This window comes from Henckelia pumila, chromosome 2, assembly GCF_033568475.1.
Source record: "Henckelia pumila isolate YLH828 chromosome 2, ASM3356847v2, whole genome shotgun sequence".
Taxonomy (NCBI): domain Eukaryota; kingdom Viridiplantae; phylum Streptophyta; class Magnoliopsida; order Lamiales; family Gesneriaceae; genus Henckelia; species Henckelia pumila.
The window spans coordinates 163776708-163786637 of record NC_133121.1 but is presented as its reverse complement, the minus strand read 5'-3'; the positions used below and the strand labels follow the sequence as shown (position 1 = coordinate 163786637).

Here is a 9930-nt window from a genome sequence, read left to right as displayed (position 1 = left end):
CTTGGGAAGAATGTTGATGATCAAAAGAAGTCAATAACACATTTTCTCCAAGAATTGTTTGATTTGTATGCAAGAGAACAGGGTGAACCGAGTGCACAGTCGGATGAGAGACCGATGGAGATAGGCAAAACTGGAGCAATCAACTTCTTTCAAAGTTTGAAAAGACAAAAGTTGAAGGGAAAAGCTACAACAACTAATTACAATGAGATCCAAATTTATCTGAGCCAATATATTGAGACTACTGAAAGTTTTGATGTTCTAAATTGGTGGAAAGTAAATTCTCAACTTTATCCAGTGTTAGCGGCAATTGCACGAGACGTCCTAGCCGTTCAAAGTTCTAGTGTTGCTTCCGAATCGGCATTTTCAATATGTGGAAGAATCATTGGTGATCAAAGAACTAATTTAAAGCCAGAAACACTTAGTATGTTGACATGCCTCCAAGACTGGTTTGCAGCCGAAAAAAAGAATAGGACCGCTGGAGCATTCGACGAATTTCAAAGTTCAAGCTCCGACGAAGAACCGGAGTATTCGAAGTATATTTTAGTTAATCGTGATGAATTTTAGATTTCAATTATAAAATTAAACGTTTCAAGTTATGTAAGGACCTCGGTTATAATTATCTAATAAAAAATAAATCATTCAAACATTGATACAACCAAGAACCAAGAATATAATCAACCAAAGTTTCAATTTTTTTTTTGTTATAATGGGCACGGACCCCGTGCATAGGGTCTGTGCCCTTCAAATTTTTTTTTTTTAGAAATTTGCTCAAACCCGATGGCACACGGACCTAGGCATGGAGGTTAGTCCAGGGTCCGTTCTCTGCTTTACTCCAACTTTGGAACCGGTTGGAACCAGTCCGGTTGACGTCGAACCGGACATAGGTTCGAATTGGTTCCAAGGTAAGTAACCTTGGAACCGAAACCGGTCCGGAACCAGTTAGAACCGGTTTCCACCGGTTCCGACCATTATGGACCCGGAACCGGCCGGAACCGGACCGAAACCGGTCCGGTGGAACCCTTAAGCATGCCTACTTCACGAAATATTCAAATTCACCAGCATCCTGAAATATTTGATGGAGAAACTCTCATTATTTCTTTTCGCATTTTCACTTATATCTACACTCAACTCTTCTAAATCCATCGCATTTGCAGGAACAAATCCGAACTCGACTACAGAGGAAGAATCACTCCTCGCATTCAAATCAAGAATCACCTCGGACCCTTTCAATATGTTGGCAAAAAATTGGTCCACTAGTGACAAGCCTCCATTTTGTTCCTGGATTGGTGTTTCATGTGGTGCCAACAACAGGATCACAAAGCTGGACCTCCATGGTTGGAATCTTGAAGGCACCATTGCCCCACATATTGGAAACTTGACGTTTTTGATCTCTTTGGACCTCAGTTTCAACAGCTTCACAGGCCGAATACCCCAAGAATTATCGGGCTTGCGTAGATTGAAAGTGTTCAACTTAGGAGCTAACAACTTGACAGGCTTTGTTCCATTGTTTCTTGGTACTCTCATAGAACTTGAGCAAATCAGGATGGATAGAAACAACTTCATCGGTGTCTTCCCTCGTTTTTCCAACCTTTCCAAATTGGAGATATTCGAAATGTCCTATAATTCTCTACAAGGAAATCTTCCAGAAGAAATAGGCAATCTTTCTAGTCTACAAATATTGTTCACCGGATTCAACCAGTTGACGGGATCAATTCCATATGGGATATCGAAACTTTCGTCCCTCCGAAAGATCGATCTCACTAATAACAGCCTCTCTGGCACCATCCCAATGAACTTGTGTGACAATCTGCCTGAACTCAGTGTACTCTCCTTATCTTTCAACATACTTTCTGGGACGATCCCTTCGAACATATACAAGTGTAAATCGCTCGAGCTTTTGTCCTTGTCATACAATGAATTCAATGGAACCATCCCAAATGAGATTGGAGAGTTGAGATTGCTCAAGGAATTATTCCTAGGCCTCAACAATCTTGAAGGTCATTGTATTAATGATTACAAATCCTTGTCTTGAGGACATGTATGGAAACAAATAGAAGATATAATTCTTGTGTTTTTGGATAACTTTGTAGGAGGTATTCCATTCAAGATGGGAAATCTCTCACGGATAAAGACGCTCAGTGCGGTGAATAACACAATATCTGGAGAAATTACACCTGTTATCTTCAACTTATCCTCTCTGATACAGCTTGATCTTTCTTCCAACAACCTGTCAGGAAGTCTCCCCCGTGATGTTCGTCTCCCGAATCTTGAGCAGCTGATTCTTCAGTCCAATAACCTGACGGAACAAATCTTTCCCAACTTACTTGATTGTAGAAATCTTTTGTTCCTAAGTCTGTGAGATAATGAATTCATAGGCACCATACCAAAACAAGTGGGGAACTTGACTCAGCTCAAGTTCTTGCTTTTAGAAAAGAACAAGATGTCAGGTTTCTTACTTCATACACTATTTATTATTGTTGATGAATGTTGTTACATATATTAACTTATATGTTATATAGAGTTTAATCTGTTTCAATGTATGCTAATTTGATGTCAAACTCTAGTATTTATGGTGTTCTTGTAACAGGTGAGGTACCCTTGGAGCTCGGAAATCTGAAACTTGAGGTGCTTCACTTGCATCAAAATGGCTTTTCTGGGTACATTCCTGTGTCCATTTTCAACATCTCAACGCTAACAGGACTGGAACTTTCTTTCAATAACTTCAGAGGTCAAATTCCTAGAAGTTTGGGGACTTCACTTCCTAATTTAGAATTTCTCCTTCTAACTAGCAACAACCTTACTGGAACGATCCCGAATTCTCTAAACAACGCTTCTCGGCTTTATATGATAGGCCTTGTCAACAACTTACTTACCGGTAAAGTACCAAATCTTGGCAATTTAAGGCTTCTTGAGTGGCTTTTACTCGGAGAAAATAATCTGACGGGGGAATATTCTTATCAAGAATTGACGTTTATATCCTCACTGGCCAACTGTCCGTATTTGGAGAGAGTAGAGTTCTCGCTTAATCAATTGAATGGTATCCTGCCACTTTCACTTGGGAATTTATCCAAATCCCTTTTGTATTTTAGTGCATTTGGATGCAACATCAAGGGGTCTATTCCTCCGACAATCGGTAACTTGACTGGCCTCTTATCTATAGCTTTAGATAGCAATGACTTAACAGGATTGATACCAAAATCTATAGGGAAACTAACACAACTCGAACATTTATATCTCGAGCACAACAGACTACAAGGGCAAATCCCTACAGAACTTTGCCAAATGAGCGAACTGGGGGACTTGTACCTGAGCGATAACATGCTCAATGGCACAATACCTACATGCTTTGGGGATTTAAAATCCCTCAGCAGATTATTCTTGGACTCTAATGGATTCACTTCTGAGGTACCAAACTTGTGGAATATAGCAGATTTATTGGAACTAAACTTATCTGCTAAATTCTTGAGTGGAAACATATCACCAGAGATTTGGAACTTGGGATCGTTATGGAATCTCCACTTGTCCTTGAATCAATTTTCGGGTGATATCCCAAGCTCTATTAGTGGCACACAGTCATTAGAGAACCTTTCTTTTGCACACAATAACCTTCAAGGCTCTATTCCTAAATCTTTTGGAGAATTCTGAGGCTTGGTATCTTTGGATCTTTCTAACAATAATCTCTCAGGAGTTATTCCAAATTCATTAGAGACACTTAGCTTTCTACAATATCTTGATCTATCCTACAACAGACTAGAAGGAGAAATCCCATCCGGAGGACATTTCGCAAACTTTACAGCACAATCATTTATAATGAACTATGCACTTTGTGGTGATGTTCGGTTCCAAGTTCCTCCTTGTGGCGTCGATGGTGTTCATAATCCAAGCTCAAAACACATTTCCTTGATTAAACACATATTAGCACCTATTGTATCCGCTATGTTGGTTAAGGCCTTATTGATCTTGTTCATAAGAAGGCGTACAACTAACAGAAAACAAACTGTAGATGAGATCTCACCGCTTCTTTCTTGGAGAAGGATTTCTTACCAAGAACTGCTACAAGCTACAGAGGACTTTGGTGAAGAAAAAATTATCGGAAGAGGGAGCTTCGGTGCAGTATACAAAGGGACACTATCTGATGGCTTAAACATCGCGGTGAAGGTTTTCAATGCGCAATTAGAGAGAGCGGTCAAAAGCTTTGATGTCGAATGTGAAGTATCGAGCACCATTCGACATAGAAATTTAGTTCAGGTTATAAGTTGTTGCAGCACCATGGATTTCAAAGGATTGGTTTTGGAGTATATGCCTAATGGGAGCCTAGAGAAATGGCTATAGTCCTCTAACAACTCGTTGGATTTGCTACAACGATTGAATATAGCGATCGATGCTGCAGTAGCACTATAATATCTTCACCATGGGAATCAATCACCAATCATTCATTGCGATTTTAAGCCTAGTAACATCCTGATTCAAGAAGATATGACAGCACATGCTAGTGATTTTGGAATCGCCAAAATCTTTGGACAAGAGGAAGCTCTTCGTCAGACTATCACATTGGCGACCATCGGTTACATGGCACCAGGTGATCTCAACCTTTTTCTTCCTTTCAGCACTACAATTTTTTTTATTTTTGAAATAATTGGTGTACGTGGTTGGTTATGTAAAATAGGCAGTGTTGTACTTTGTATTGTAACACTACAGACAACACAGTGCAGAAGCGTAAATAAAACACAAGTAAATAATTTTGCACGAGTATAAAACTCGTGCGGCTGCCTTAGGGCTAAATATTACTAGTAAACGTAAGATCAGTATTACAAAGTAATCCTAGTAATTTTACTAATAGTTATTAAATACTAAATTTCTCAACAAGTCGAGAAATCAAACTTGCATCCTTAATAAACAGAGTATAAAAGAAATCGGATGCAACTCCCGTAGCCTAAATTGAAGAGACAGAAAAGATCTTCAACAACACAGTTCCCACAGTGTTGTCTCTGATGTCTTCAACATGAACGGCAACACGGGGACAAACAACAACGATGGTTGCAAACCTTGCTTCAGAATTCTTCAAATTCTTCACTAGAATTTTCAGTCTATGCGCAGAGAATTATCGTCTGAAGTCTTGTTTCATCTTGTGCGTGAAAACCCTTTTATAGATTAGCATCCAAATCTTGAAAATTTCCTTAGATAGAGTCCTACATGAATAAGGAAACATGTTTTAGTAGAAAATAAACTCTAGCAAATCTAGCAAATCAAATCTTGATAATTTTGAATTATATATATCAAATAATCATATTATCAAGATCCGATTTAAACTTGGCAAATATATAACTTAGCATAATCGTGATATACAATATATTTACCAAATATTTGATCTTGTCTAGAAAGCAAAATCTTATATTTCCAAATAAATTAAGGGCCGAAAATATCAAGGAATAAAATTTCTTTCAATCTCTCCCTTTTTGCTTTTTGGACAAAACATTGCACAAGCAAATAGAATCATAAACTCCCCCTGAGTTCAAAAAATCTTCTCCCCTGAATTTTAAGTCTCCCCCTGAAGTGTTGTCTCCCGTGTCATAACACGGTGAATAACATGGATAATTTCACATGGGATTCTAATATATCAGAGCATATGTGGGGTAGAAGATGTTAGTTTAGTTAACACATATCAGAGCAATTTAGGCACGTAATTAGAGCAAAAGAAAATAGTTATATTAAGATCAAAATTAAACAACAAAACAAAGATGAAGGAAGAAGCAAAATCTAAATTTGATCACTATCAGATCCATCTTGATCAGAGGCTTCATCCTCATCATCTTTAGTCCCAGATGGACCAGCTTCAGCTTGTGCACTATCTCCCCCTGTTTGGCCAGAATAGCCAAGTTGTCTCCGACAATCAGCTAAGACCGTGCTGTAGAAGGCAATATCTTCCTGTGCTTGAGCAATCTTTTCCTCAGCACGAGTCATCAGCAGCTGAATTGTGGTAGTGGTGAATTAAAAAGGAGAATGAGTAGGCACTGTTTCTTCAGTATTGTCACCCGTGTTGGCAACAACGGGTGCAACACCAGCAGCTTCAGCAACAGGAGTAGGAGTAGCAGTCCAGGGCAAATCCAAAAATCGATTTCCCTTGAGGAGTCCAGCTGCTAACTTCAAAATCTCAGGTTGATCAGAGAGATCTTCTGTAATATTTCGGATGAAAGCCTGAGATTCCAAAATGTCGTAGATCAAAGATGGGAATGGCAGCTTTGTAGATTTGAGTCCTCCATCAACAAACTGGAGCACTGTCTTGAATACCATCTTCCCAAAATTGAAGGGACTCCCAGTCCCAATGGCATACAAAATGACCTCTTGTGGTCGTGTGATAACTGTTGAGTTGGATGAAGGAGTCCAATTCCTCACAGCTATCTTATGCAGCACAGAATAAAATGAGGTGAGCTTAGCTGCAGAAAAATGGTCAGAGAACTGTTTGACCATACCACCAGTGAGAACAGTTATCACTTCATTGATCTCTGGAGGATTGCCTTCATCCAAATCTGGGGTGGAATACAAAGAGTTGATAACGGCTGGAGTAAAATCAAACAGCCTACCCCGAAGATACACCAAGCCATACTTTGCAGACTTTGGATCTTCAATGCTTGCGGTCAGGTTGGCATAGAATTCTAGAATCACCCTCTTACAGTAGGGTATCACAGCAACAACAGTGGAATAAAGTTGCCTAAGCTTCAAAAAATCAATTAGATTGTACCTATCATAGGAGCGTACATCTATATTTCTTTCATCCAGTAGACCTCTATGAGTAAAGAGAGGCCAGACATCAGCAATATCACCAGAGTAAAACATGAGGGAATGAGCAGCATCCATGTCATAGTCCTCATCAACAGTGTTGTCTGTGGTGTTGACGACACCAACAACAACACTGGCATCAGTAGCAGAAACATTCTCTGTCTCTAAAGGCTCTTTATCAGCATCCATGCTGGAAATATCTTCAGAGTCTTTTTCATCTCCAATATCAGCACTCTTATCAGAAGAGTCAGCATCAGAGTCGGCAGAAGAAGAAGAGGAAGAAGGATCATTAGCTTGATGGGCTTTGCTTGCAGCAAACTCCTTCATCATTTCAGCATCAGGTTCATCATTGGAGAGATGAACAGAAGGAGGAACAGACGAGGTAGCCTTGATTTGTTTGAGACTTTCCAAAATTTGAGCCAAAGTGGCATCCTCATCAGAAACCGAGGTCACTTGAGGTACAGTATCTGCGGGAGTGTCCTTAGAAGGAACAGCATCAGAAGCACTTGAAGCATCGCTCTTAGAGGCAGATTCAGCAACAGGAGTGGAGGCAGAAGCAGCAGTAGAAGAGGGTTTCTTCCTTGCCACAAATTCATAATCGGCATCCTCTGAATCATCACTAGAGCTGCAATCTTCTTCGGCCATGGAGATACGAGGACCCTTGTAAAATCTCTTGGATTGGGTAAAATCAGGATTATACCCAGCTTGCCTCTTCGATCGGCGAGCCATCGGTGGAGAAGGGTTTACACGATTCAGGAAAGAAAAATCCGGTGGATTCTTGAGATCAATGGCGTTCCCAGGTTCGCCCGCCATGAGAACAGCAAGTGGAACGGGTTCCATGGGAACTTGAACAATCGGCAGAGAAGACACCGTGGATGGGATTTCTGGTGTTGTAACACCGGCATCAACATTGGGTTCTTTATGGCCCATCTCACTTCGAATGTCTTGAGGATCAAAGCCTGCCATTGCAAATAAAAAAATTTGAGAGTGAGAGAGAGGTAGGATTTGCAGAAAACTCAATCGGGATTTTGAAGAATGAAGAAGATGATAAAGCCCGATAAAAAGGAAAACAAAATATATAGGAATCCTATCTCAAACGGTAACATTTTCCCTCTAACAAACTCATAATTACCCTGATCCCTTATCTCCCCAAATTACAAACGGTAACTTTTCCTAAACGACCATAATATTAAAAATCGAGATTTAAGAGATAAAATCCCATAAGACAATAATCCAAGATAAATAATTCAGCCCAAATTTTCCAGAATTATCTTCACATCGACTGAACTCCACTGAAAAAATCAATCACAAAAATTCAATTTTGAGTAAATAGGGTAAATCATCAAAATTTGTTTATTTAGAACTTTACCCAAAAACAGAACCCTATTGGCAAAAATGCATATGCATGACCTATTTTATGCCTAAACATAGTGTAACATAAAATAAAAATGCAATCACAAGCAAATCATATGTTGACAAGTGTAGTGTTGCCTCTCATGTTGCCAACATCATCAACAACACCATAGTTTTTCAAAAAGCATTTGAGACTTACACACTTGATTACCCTTGATTTAGAAAAATTCCAGAAGTGGTAGTCTGCACACTAAAAGAACAGTCTTCATTGGACTCAATTAGGTAGCTTTTTCCATTTTTTTCCGATTATTTATAAAGCTTGTACATATGACATTGGTCATCAAACTTTAGTAAAAAGCTAAACACTGAATTTGCGAAACTACCTTTCACATGGGACAAGAACATGAAATACACGTACATCCCTCAACTACTTAGTGGTTTAGTCAGAGTTCGATTTGCAAGAGCCAGTGTGTTTCAATAAAAATTTGGTAGAAAAACTTGGCATCGATTGAATCAATGAAACAGATATTTAAGCACTACACATAACAGAGTGAGTGCAGAATGCCTAAAATCCTAAATATGCATGACAAGAAAAACAACAGTGTTGTCGGTAGTGTTGTAACACCACAGACAACACATGCAAAGGATTATAATGCACACATGCTGAGAGACCTCCGAAGGGTTGAGAATCTCTCATGATCTAATGCTTTAGTAAAAATGTTAGCGAATTGGTTATTGGTTCCAACAAACTCCATTCGAATAATACCTTTCTCTACCAAATCTCGAATAAAGTGATGACGAATGTTAATGTGTTTTGTGCGTGAGTGTTGAAATGGATTCTTTGATATATCAATAGCACTCGAATTATCTCAATAAACAATGGGGGTTCACTCTTAAAACCATAGTCTTCAATCATTTGGCTCATCCAAAGAAGTTGTGAACAACAACTTCCGGCTGCCACATATTCAGATTCAGCAGTCGAAAGTGACAAACAATTTTGCTTACGACTATACCATGAAACCAAATTATTGTCAAGGTTAAAACACTCATCCGTAGTGCTCTTTCTATCATTCACATCACGAGCCCAATCAACATCACTAAAACCTACAAGGTTAGTGTTGGTTTCTCTCGTATACCACAATCCCAAATCCAATGTACCCGAAACATATTTCAAAATTCTCATAACAGCTTTTAAATGGGTTACCATTTGATCAGATTGGTACCTAGCGCATAAACACACACTGAACATGATATCAGGATGACTAGCAGTCAAATACAAAAGACTCCCTATCATGCTACGATACATGGTGTTTTCAACACCAGCCGCAACACTGTCTTTTCCGAATTTTTCACTCGAGCTCATAGGAGTTTTCATGTTCTTAACATTCTCTTTGCAAAACTTTTTCACCAAATTCTTTGCATACTTACTTTGACAAAGAAAAATCCTATCATTTGATTGCTTATCTTGCAGTCCAAGGAAAAAATTTAACTCTCCTACCATGCTCATTTCAAAAGTAGAAGACATGCATTCAACAAAACTACCAACATGCTTTTGAGAAGAAGCACCAAAGATAATGTCATCCACATAAACTTGACAAATAAAGATTTCACCTTTGGCCTTTTGAATCAAAAGGGTTTTGTCAACCTCACCTCATTTGAAGCCAATTTTTCGAGCAAATACTCGGTCAACCTACCATACCATGCTCGTGGAGCTTGCTTCAAGCCATAGAGTGTCTTCTTCAACTTGTAAACATGATCCAAGTGGTGTGGATCCTCAAAGCCTTTGGGTTGCTTCACATA

The 9930-nt window shown here is 39.1% G+C and overlaps 1 pseudogene; it reads left to right on the top strand.

The window, feature by feature from the left end:
• Positions 1-1071: 1071 nt before the first annotated feature.
• Positions 1072-5155, top strand: LOC140878839 (uncharacterized; annotated as a pseudogene).
• Positions 5156-9930: the final 4775 nt, after the last annotated feature.